The sequence below is a fragment of the Etheostoma spectabile genome, chromosome 7 (genome assembly GCF_008692095.1).
Source record: "Etheostoma spectabile isolate EspeVRDwgs_2016 chromosome 7, UIUC_Espe_1.0, whole genome shotgun sequence".
Classification (NCBI taxonomy): Eukaryota; Metazoa; Chordata; class Actinopteri; order Perciformes; family Percidae; genus Etheostoma; species Etheostoma spectabile.
Genome location: NC_045739.1, coordinates 815,487 through 826,312, shown reverse-complemented (window position 1 = coordinate 826,312; position 10,826 = coordinate 815,487). Strand labels below are relative to the sequence as shown.

Below are 10,826 nucleotides of genomic sequence, written 5' to 3'. Positions count from 1 at the left end.
GATCTGTGGTTGGAGTCACCTGCTGCCTCCATGTTCCTGCTCCACACCCTCTGCTACAATTCTCCATGTCTCTGTCTGTCTGTCTCTCTCTTTCTCTCACCCCCAAGCGGTCGATGACCGCCCACCTGCTATATATTTATTTATTTATATATATTTGGGCCTCAGCTCTACCAACTGGGCTATCTGTGCGCCGCCAAATTGATGATTTTGTAGACGGTGCTATGGCCTACCTACAGTCAACTTCAGACTTTGTTGCTTCCCTCAAAAAAAAAACTTGGTACACACATGAGGCATGTCAAGACGTACAAGAAAGCTCATTGGAGCCATACCCTAAACCCAACAGGAAGTCCGACATTTTTAACTAAAAGTTCAAAATTTGTGCGATGTTGGCTTTATCAACACATGTCGTACTTTATCAAACTCCTTCTAGAGATTTCATCCAATCAACTTCAGATTTGTTCTATGTCATCTTTAGACCTTAAAGATGAAAATTTCTTAAAAGAAAAACTTTTTGTCATAGGGCAGGGCCATTGCAAGGCAGCCATTTTGTGCTTTTTGCCATCACAACAGGAAGTGGGTGTAAGTTGAGTGTACATTGTCCGATTGGCTTGCTAATTAGCGCCCCCTGGTGGCAATAGCAAATGTAACTAAAAGTCATACTTCTCCTACAGATTTCATCCAATGGACTTCAAATTTGGTGTGTGCTATATTAACACCTTAAAGATGAATTTGATTGTTTAGCGATGAAGGAGAAAGTGGCTGTAACTACAGTGTGCGTTGTCATATCTGCTTGAAATTTCCCACAATCACCAAGTGTCCAGGCCTGAGGACATCTGCAGGCCAATATTGACTTTTTATGCTAGCAACAGAAAATCAGCCTTAAATGACAAACAACCGATTTACACAAAACTTATGTGTGGTCTAAATGTGATACTGAGTCACCCCCTATACTTTAACCACGCCTTCCTACTCTGGCCGAGCCCCTTGCACGGTCGCAAGGAGCGGCGTCCGCCAGTAACGCTGATGTGCTCAGGGGAGCAAGGGCACGTCCAATGCTGCTTGCAGCTTTAATTGTTACTATAATTGACTCACCACTCAAGGTTTCTCCCTAAAAGGAAGTTCTTCCTCACCACTATTGCTCTAAATGCTTGAGTCTTTGTAAATTATAGTGTGGTCTAGACCTACTATCTGTAAAGTGTTATGAGGTCACGTGTTCTGATTTGATACTAGGAATAAAATGTAGTTGAATGTCCATACACACATACACACGCATAAAAAAAGTTTGTATTTTTTGTTTTTCATATTTGTAGATTTTCCGTTGATGACAAATCAAAAGAGGCAGTAGGAAGTTGGAGTGAGAAACCTTTGGAAAGACAACATGTACTTACCTCTGCCCAGTCACAACCCAGGACACTTGGCAGAGGTATTATTCTTTTGGGAAAAGCTCATTAAGCTGATTGTTCCTTTAGTCAAATTCACAGAGGCATATAAACACTGCCCAGTGTCTGGGGGAATGAAACTGGATTAACTAGGCCGTTGAAATAAACGATTCTTTATGCAGCAAAAAGTAATGTAAGGGGTGACATTTTAAATGTACGGCACAAGGAAGGAGAGACTATTTTGTGTGCAGCAGGTGAAGGTGTGGAAGATCTACAAATGTATTTGTGACACTTTGTATTCTGAGATTAGTGCCATATTTCCTTGCTGTGTATAATAACCTCAAAGCAAAGCAATGATGTGCTAAAATCAGACGTTGTGCTGGAGAATTGAACAGACCAGAACTCAATATTATCTGCACTGCTGCTCCACAATTAGATTTGAAGAAGGGGAGAATTGCTTTTATCCAACTGGTATAAGAGCATTTCAGTTGTGTTAAAAGCCCAGATAGCTCAGTTGGTAGAGCAGGCTCCCATATATAATGGTTTACTCCGTGATTCAACACCGACCCGTGGCCCTTTGCTTCATGTCACTCCCCTTCTCTCTCCCTTTTCATGTCTTCATCTGCCCAGTCATTTAAAGGCCTAAAATAATCTTTAAAAAATGACCATACCAATGGCTTTGTTTAAGCCTCATGTTAGAGCAAGTCATTTCCTGAAGCTTACAGCCATATTTAAGTTTTTGCCATATTTTGTTTCAATTGCAATCCAACATCCTCCAAAACCATCTCACAGAAATACATAAAATGACTATGACCCCTTAACACTGCATTGTATGGTGGTGGTAGCATGTAACGTGTTATAATGTTGGTTATTTTGGGGCGCCCTGGTAGATCACCTGGTAGAGCGTGTGCCAGTGTTTTAGTACTCGAGATTAGTCCTGGTCTTAAGACCGATCTTAGGACCACTTTTTGAAGGTCTCGGTCTCCACTAAAGAGACAAAGTCAACATTACCGTGATTGGATGTAAAACTTCCTGCTTCAAATGCAACCAATAGCTTGACTCATGTCTAATTTGAAATTAGTAACTGTTAACCCCTTCTCCCCGGTCCCTTAACACACTTCTAAGAAAGTGAATGTGGCCTTGACTACAACACTGGCGTGCCAGCGGCACAAAGCAATATGAACACATAACAGCAGGGGCGCTAATATGATCACTAATACGCTACATGTAAAAAAAAAAAAAACGAGGAAGAAGAGTCGGCCTACTAGCCAGCAGGTCAGGACAGATAAAATGTAAGCAGGGTGAAATCCAATCTTATGGAGAAAAGGTGGATGAGAAAAAGAAAAGAGGGCCAAGTCTTTTGAGACTGATGCAGCAAACTGCAAAAAGCTTACAGAGCTTTAATGATGAGGGACCGACAGCAGAGTTAACTTCACACCAGCAAGAGGTCCTGGTAAGGGAGCAGGACACTAATTAGATAAATAGGCTGGCTTTATCACTATCTTAGCATACTGCATAGTCAGCTAATAGCATGGGTACGTCCATCATGATTATGAAAATGGTTGCGCCATTTCATCATTATGAGTATTATTAGTAGTATTTTCATTCCAGGGTCCGCTAATCTGGTACGATTATTATGTATCTTGGTGGAAGGGTGTACCATAGGCCATGTGATGACCCAATCAATCACAAGGCGGATCAAAAGTTCTTGTTTTTCATTTCATGACTTCCAATATAAAAGACAAAGTCAAATTCCAGCCATTTAAGTTTTCTTTAAAATAGTGTTGAAATCTTGTCTCGTTCTGGTGATCCCAATTTCGTGTCTTGTCTCATGTGTCTTATCACACCCTTATTGTTGACATGTTCTGCCAGCATATTAGTACTTTTAGCTTAATACTTCTTATTGTTCATGTACATGTACTACATTAATGTTTACATTCAGCTTATTTGTTTGCAATAACTGTCTTCCAAAAATGTACATTACCTTATTTTCTCTATTATTTTTTTCTCTATATTTTAACTTGCACTTTTGATGTCTTAGATATGCATTTAGTTTTTTTTTTGTTCAGAATAATAGCAGTATGTTTAAAAAAGTGAATAATGCTTAAAATCCTTAGACATCCTTTTAATTCCATAATATCAATGCAGTGGGAACACTGCACATTCTATCCCAAATCAAAACATGACCAACATTGATCAGGTTTGTGTTATATCTTTACAGAAAGAGAAGAAAAGGGAATATTAGGCTGTTGTTAAAAATAGCAGTATTTGTATTTTTCTTTATAAACTCAAACATTTACTGTATAAACTGAAAAATGTCTCAAGGGTTAGCTTTCTATCAATATTTAGTTGCATAACTATTATTTCTGAGAACTGCTTCACATCTGTGTTGCATGGAGTCACCTGTGAACAGGACCATTGGACTACATCCCATAATTCCTTTGCATTACTTGGTCTGGCCTCAGAAACAGATTCTCTGATGTCACCAACCAAGTGTTCTATGGGATTGAGGTCCGCTCCATAACATCCATCTGGTTCATCTGGAACCAGGACTTTGTTGAAAGACCCATTTCAAAGATATTTCCTCTTCAGCATAAGGCAACATGACCTCTTCAAGTATTCTGATTATTAAAACTGATCTATGACCCCTGGTATGTGATAAATAGACCCAACTCCACAGTATAACAAACATCCCCATAACCACCATGCTTTACTGTCTTCACAGTGGACTGGGGCTTGAATTTAGTGCAGGGGGGGGGGGGTCGTGAGACAAACTGTCTGCGGCCCCTAGACCCCAAAACAACAATTTAGCTCTCATCAGGCCACATGATGTTGCTCCATCTCTCCTTTGGCCAGTCAATGTGTCCTTTGGCTAATTTGAACCTATTCAGTACATGTCTTTTTGTCAGCAATGGGACTTTGCGGGGGGGGGGGCTTCTAGCTGATAGTACTCACAGGTGACTGTAAGTCTTCTTTGATTTTCCTGGAGCTGATCATTGGTTGTTGTTCAGGCTTTGGATGCCATTTCAAGGCATTTGAAATCATTTTGGTTGAGCAGCCTCTCATTTTAGGCACTTGTTTATAAGTTTTCCCTCTCCAATCAACTTTTTAATCAAAGTCTGCTGTTCCTCAGAGAAATGTCTGGAGCGACCCACTTTGCCGAGTGTTTCAGTGTTGAATGCACTATAACCAGCATCCCCAACATTTGCTTCCTTCCTTCCTTAAATATGGGCCATGACTGACACCTGTTTCTTCATAGAATCAATCACCTCACTAATGAAACACAACACTGATATTATTTTGAACATGCCCCTTTCAATTACAGATTCAATTCCACAGAATGATCAGCGTGCATGTCATGACTGTTGGTCTGTTGGTTTTCTATGACTCTACAACACTTAGTGGTAAATTATTTACCATGTATAACTATCACTTCTACCAAAAACTATGATATTAGTGATGAGGTTAGTGATGTTGGACTGCTATTATTTTTAACAGAACTTTTTTTTTTAATTGCATTGCCTGAGACCGGAGATGTTCATTGACAACTCTTTCTGTAATTGTTGTGCATGTGACAACAAAAAACTTGAAACTCAACTAAACACTGAGAAATAAAAGGAATTATCATTGAGGCTACCAATTGTAGGTTTCTGAAACTTGTCTCAGCCTGTGTTACTGTTTGTTTTCTCATTATCAGTTCACTTTTGACTGACACAGGAGCTCTACTGAGACTAACAGGAAGTTAGTCAGCTTTCTTCTATTTGAGTGTATGCAGCTATGATCTCACTTTTGTGGGGTCCAAACTTTAATGTAAGAATAGAAAGCCAGAAGGTGTGTTAGTGTATGTGCACGTATTGACAGTCTGGTTCAACAACAAAGTTCCTGTGACCTCATTTTGGAGTCTGCGTTTTTGATCTCACATTCTCTCAGAAGTTGACAAGCCGCTCACAAGTAGAAAAGCCTGTGTAATGTTGTGTGGAGCTTTTCCTTTGTCTGTGATGAAGGAATAGTATGATAGATAAATTCCAACAGGGAATTATAATTCATAGCTAATTAAGAAGGAAACAAAAGACATTTTGGAAAGGACAAAGAAACTAAAAACTACAGTCCATTAGTCTGGTTACCACCAGACCAAGCCAAGCTCATTAGATTTGAGATTGAGCATTGGGCCGGGGGGGTCTGCTCTGGATCTTCTCTGCACAAGAGAAAGGTTTGAAGTGAGATGCTGTGATAACAGTGTGACCAGGCCAGACAGAAGGTGCTTCTTTAGTCCTTCAGACATCAGAGGTTTTCCGATTCAGAGTTGTTCAATAAAGAATGGAACAATGACCAAACATACCATAGGGATTTGGAATTTAATATTTAGTTTGAATAAAAATGCAGTCATGTATGTATTAAAAATCGTTAAGCATGAAGCCCTGTTTATTCCCATAAAAGTTGCTCAGTAATGCACGAAGAAGGCATGGACCTAAACAAATGTATCTTCCGCTCTGCTTCTCTATTGTCCAAACCATGATGTCATGATGGACATGCGCACTAGTGACAGTTTGTGTTGTTGTTCATTGTCTAAAATATTCGCTAATGTTAAACAGTGTGTTTTCGTTGTTCCACATCGTTTTAATGTTTATCAAAATAAACCCAAGGAGAGCCCTCGGATGTATAAGTTAATACAAATGATGAGTTAGAGCCATTATATATATTATTACAGCTACAGGAAATGGGAAGAATCCTGCAGTGCAGGGTGGCTCAGCCGAGCTCAGTCCTGTGGTTTTGCTCACGTTCATTATGCACATTAAATAACACAAACACAATATGCATAGTTAAATAACTCTGCTGAAATCTAAAGGAAATGAGATGTCTCTTAAAAAGTATTTTTCATTGAAAGTGTAATAGTAAATGAACTACTTTTTGTTTTATGTGTTGCCTTCCTCTGCTGCTGAGAGGGATCAGAGATGTACAACTCTGACTATCCTAGAAGCTCCGGTTTTTATTCAGCCAAATGGAGATCAGTCTACGAGCTTTGTCAGAGGAAAACTGTCTGGGGGGACAAGGAAGCACCCAGAGGACTGCAGAGCGGAGGACAGCCAGGACATGGTATCTAGTCAACTTTGAATGAGAGGTGAAATGTGTTGGGGGGAGCAAAGCAGGGTGGTCCCACAAGGTGAAATTATAAAGTATAAAAGTCTGTTAAGATGTACCTGGAGAGGAGGACATTAGGAGTGACGTGAGAATACATGACAGAGGGCAGAGACAACCAGAAGAGAGGAGAGAGCAGGCAATAACAACGCAGAGAGGAGGAGGAAGGATGAGAAGTGATTGGAGGTCAGAGCAGATAAGATCTGAGGTTAAAGAGAAGGAGGTGAGGAACAAATGGGACATGTGAGCAGAGCTGAAAGGACATTATAGATGGAAGGTTAAATGAGAATAATACAAGAAGAATGGATAGTGTGGGTAGCAAAGAAGATAGGAGGCCGCATTTGTAAAGAGTTTTAGTGATAAAAAGAGGATAAAAACGTCAGAGTTGGGGATCGTTATCTATTGGGTTCATCGCTAAAAACCAACAAAAAATGGGATGACAATGCTCATCCTAGCTCCAGCTGAAGATCAAACAGCTCCAACCTCCATTTGCAGTAGCTCTGTATAGCTACACAGAATGCTGGAGAGAGAACAAAGAACAACAGATAGGACATGTTGACGTCTCGTCTTCAGATGAGAAACAAGGAAATGAATTTGGCATGTCAACCCGTTCTCACTCAAGCTCGGTCAGTGGGAGTCACATACTGACGCAAAGTCTGGTGCATGGGACTACAGTGATGGGTTGAAGTCGCAGGAAACACTGGTTATTGGTCAAATTTGTGGTAAGGTTGCGGTGATCAGTCAAAATTGGAATTCACGTGCATTTTTACAATAGCGACATCGCGAAATCCTGGAGGGACTGAGCTTTGTTCGTGGACTTTCTGCTTGTCTGTGGGCCACCTCTCCACAAAGTTTGCATAGGTGGCATCACCAAACATCAGACTCTGCAGACAAAAGATAAAATACGTCAAGACACAACAGTAAACTTTATGGTGTGTACTATCATCATGACAGTTACAGGGCAAGGCAGTTGAAGATCCACCTAACGTTCCTGCTATGTCTAGGAATCTTGGAAATATTTCAGAGACCTTAAGTAGGTCATGAACCATGTTTTGGCAATAGCTGAAGGTCTGGTTCATATTCTCCTTGACAATGCCTTCATCAGCTGCACTGCTTCATCCGTGCTATGGCCTCGCAGCACAGGCTTTCTGTGGTTAGCCAGTTTTCCTCTCTATAAGCAACAATAGTATAAACGTTACATAAGCTAATGCTAGGTTACATTTCCCCTAGCATTTTGAAGCTGAAGAAAAGCGAAGCTGAACAAAAGTCGGCGTGTGATGGAATTCTTTGGTTTCCGCAATGTGTGCCTATGTGTGACTTCTCTGTACATATGCCATTGAGATGTGAGAATACCAAAGCTATTCTCAACAATCAGCCTGGCATGTGACAGCCTGAAGTTGAATACTCTGCGCCTGCCAGAGTGGTTTGAGCCAGGAAAAGGCCGCATGAGGTTGTGGCGTAGTGGGGAAGCCTCATCCGCAGCAAAATCACGTGGCTGCGGTCCTAGATGCTGAGCTCCCGGCAGCAGAGCATCCTGGGGCAGGCCAAGCGTCCCATCCAGTAGTGCCCGGCCAAAAGTGGAGTTGGCCAGGACTCGTCCGCCTGCAGCTGCCCACATCCACCACCCGAAAGCAGTATTGGGCATCTACCACTGCCAGATGCACAACTGAATAAGTCCCCTTGTAATTAAAATACATGGACCCTAAACTGTCAGGAGACTTAATCACCACATGTTTCCCATCAATGGATCCAAGCCCACTGCTGGTAAAAGCCCTTTGCAATGCTCAGTCAATCCTCTGTGGTGGGCCCTGGCATGTACTCTTCCACCATGGAGTCCTAAATGGCCCTGCAGACCTGGTGGACAATGTTGGACACAGTGCTCACTCCAATGTGATAGCTGGCAGCAATAGTGCGATAGGAGTCCCCTGTGGACAAGAACCGTAGGGAAATAGCCAGACGCTCAGCATAACATATTGCATGGCAGTAATTGGTGCTATCCATCATCATGAGCGGCCCCACTTTTGACAGCATGCTGTCAAACTGCTCCATGTCCAGCCTGGAGTGCCGCCGGAACCGGTTGTCATCAAGCTGCAGTTGCTGCACCAGCCTGAGATACTCTCCGAATTGATAACGGTCCTGGAGGGTGTCATGGACCCAAAATCTCAGACTACGACGTCTTCTCTGCAAATACAGCAGCAGCACCAAACACAACTAGTTCGAGATCATCCATAATTATCCAGTGATACACATAGAGGATGAGCGCAAAATATTTACGAAAGCGGGAATGCATTTCAGCTGCTCACACCACCGATTTGACCAAATGCACTATACGACCGCCGCCACGTCACAGCGGCCAAAGCGTCAAAAAGCTTCCCTGTACTTTTGACAAGCGTCCTTGGCGGGGGGGCCAGAGCATCTTTGCAGCACAAGTCGGTGGCGGTGTGTACGTACGGTTACTTCATGGCCAGTGTCTCTGTCACGTATGCTGCCATTTTGGATTTTGATACACATGTTTGGAATGTTGGCATAAAGTCACATGACCATCACCCCATCAGTATTTCTCTTCAACTGCACATAACGCACTACATTACAAGACAAACTGGTGTTTTTTGACATACTTTCTAACCCACACTTTCACACATAGTTGTACCAGTTTATACCTGTATTGCATTTACCTTACATTTATGGATTAATTGTTATGAGGACCAAAACACAAAGCTTCCATCCACCACTACCTGCAATGATTTTGGATTGGTTAGATATACTTCAGGAAATAAGTACTTGTGGTATTACATTAAGTGGAACATTATCCCATAAACTATGCAGAAGTTTTTAATGAGTGATTAGAATTTTGTAAATATTTTTTAAAAAGATATGAGGTGGTTGAAATGACAATGACTGGACGTCCATGTAGAAAAACAGAAGCCATTTATTTAAAACCTTCTGAAGCACACAGTTCCATTAAACAAATCATTAGTTCAAACTAATCGTGTCTGTTTGCTTTCTTACCATAACCAGATGAACAGTTAGTCTACTGTAAACAACTTTAACCACAAATAGCCACACGATTATGCATAAGTTGTGAATGTAAAATTGTGATTTTAAAATTTTAACATTCTAATTGGTTAAATGAACACTGTTTTGAATTTTGGAATATATAAAACACCTAAACCTTAGTCATGTCAATGTATTGTAACATGAAGCATCTTCAGCATGCACACACTGTGGTCTCTTAGATGAACACTGTTCTGAAGAGAACATGCAGAAGACACCTTACACTATATCATATCCATTGTCATATAACATGTAAAGCAATTGTAAAGCATCTTGAATCTTGAACGGGTGTGCGTGAGAGAGAGAGAGAGAGAGAGAGAAGTAAGCATAGAGGTTTGTCCAGAGGGCATTTAGGGTGACCAGACGGTGTGTGTGTGTGTGAGCGATACAGTGTGTAGGCCTAGTCAATAAATCAATTAATTGCATGATAAATAAAAATGAGGTGGATAATTTTTCCGGCAGCGATAATTCCTATTTGCATGCTTGTTTGTTTTCCTCGTCTCTCTCTCTCTCTCTCTCTCTCTCTCTCTCTCTCTCTCTCTCTCTCTCAAAGAGACTGGATGACCAGCTGTGTGAGTTGAGAGTTGGCGGAATAAAAAACAAGAAACGATGAAATTGGTTTCAAAGCCAAAGGCGACAGCTGCAGTGTGGGAGCCCGGTTTCAAACTGAAGGGCCGCGGTGAACCACTTAACCTGAGCGAGCCCGTATGTTTGATGTAAAACAGTAGCAAGTAAACACGCCAACACAACACACATGCATATGCACCTACACCACAATCATCTGCAGCAGTTTTCCAAGCTGAAAAAAAAAAATACAACAGATGGGCTGTCTCCGTTTTCCCGACAGCACACACTCACTGGGGCGTACACACAGGACCCTGACCTGAACCCTGAAGAGACGCCCTTTGGTGTCGTCAAAAAGCCGCCATTTTGACAAAAGCCTTTTGCATTTGGCCCGTCGAGGCATCTGCTTCATCTCTTTGGCATTCTTAATGTCTGAGCCGAATGTTTAATGTATTTTTTGAAGTGCAATTTTGTTTGCATTTTTCTTATATATTGTTTTGGTTGTGTGTGTTTTTTTTAAATTTCCATTTGATGTATTGTTTTTGATTGTGTTTGGTTTTTATTCAAGTGCAATTTTTGTTGACAGAGCCTAAGAGTCCAAGACAATATTATTGTTTATCGTGACAGGCCTAACAGTGTGTGCATTAAAGTGAGGAATTGTGTGTGTGTGTGTGTGTGTGTGAGAGAGAGGGA

The 10,826-nt window shown here is 41.3% G+C and overlaps 1 long non-coding RNA gene across 1 annotated transcript; it reads right to left on the bottom strand.

Annotated features, from left to right (window-relative positions):
- Positions 1–2,391: 2,391 nt before the first annotated feature.
- LOC116692123 (uncharacterized) lies at positions 2,392–5,176 on the bottom strand. The gene is made up of 3 exons (XR_004332636.1): positions 5,167–5,176; positions 4,929–4,933; positions 2,392–2,463 (listed from the first exon to the last, which is right to left on the bottom strand). It is a non-coding gene; the product is annotated as an uncharacterized LOC116692123 (long non-coding RNA).
- Positions 5,177–10,826: the final 5,650 nt, after the last annotated feature.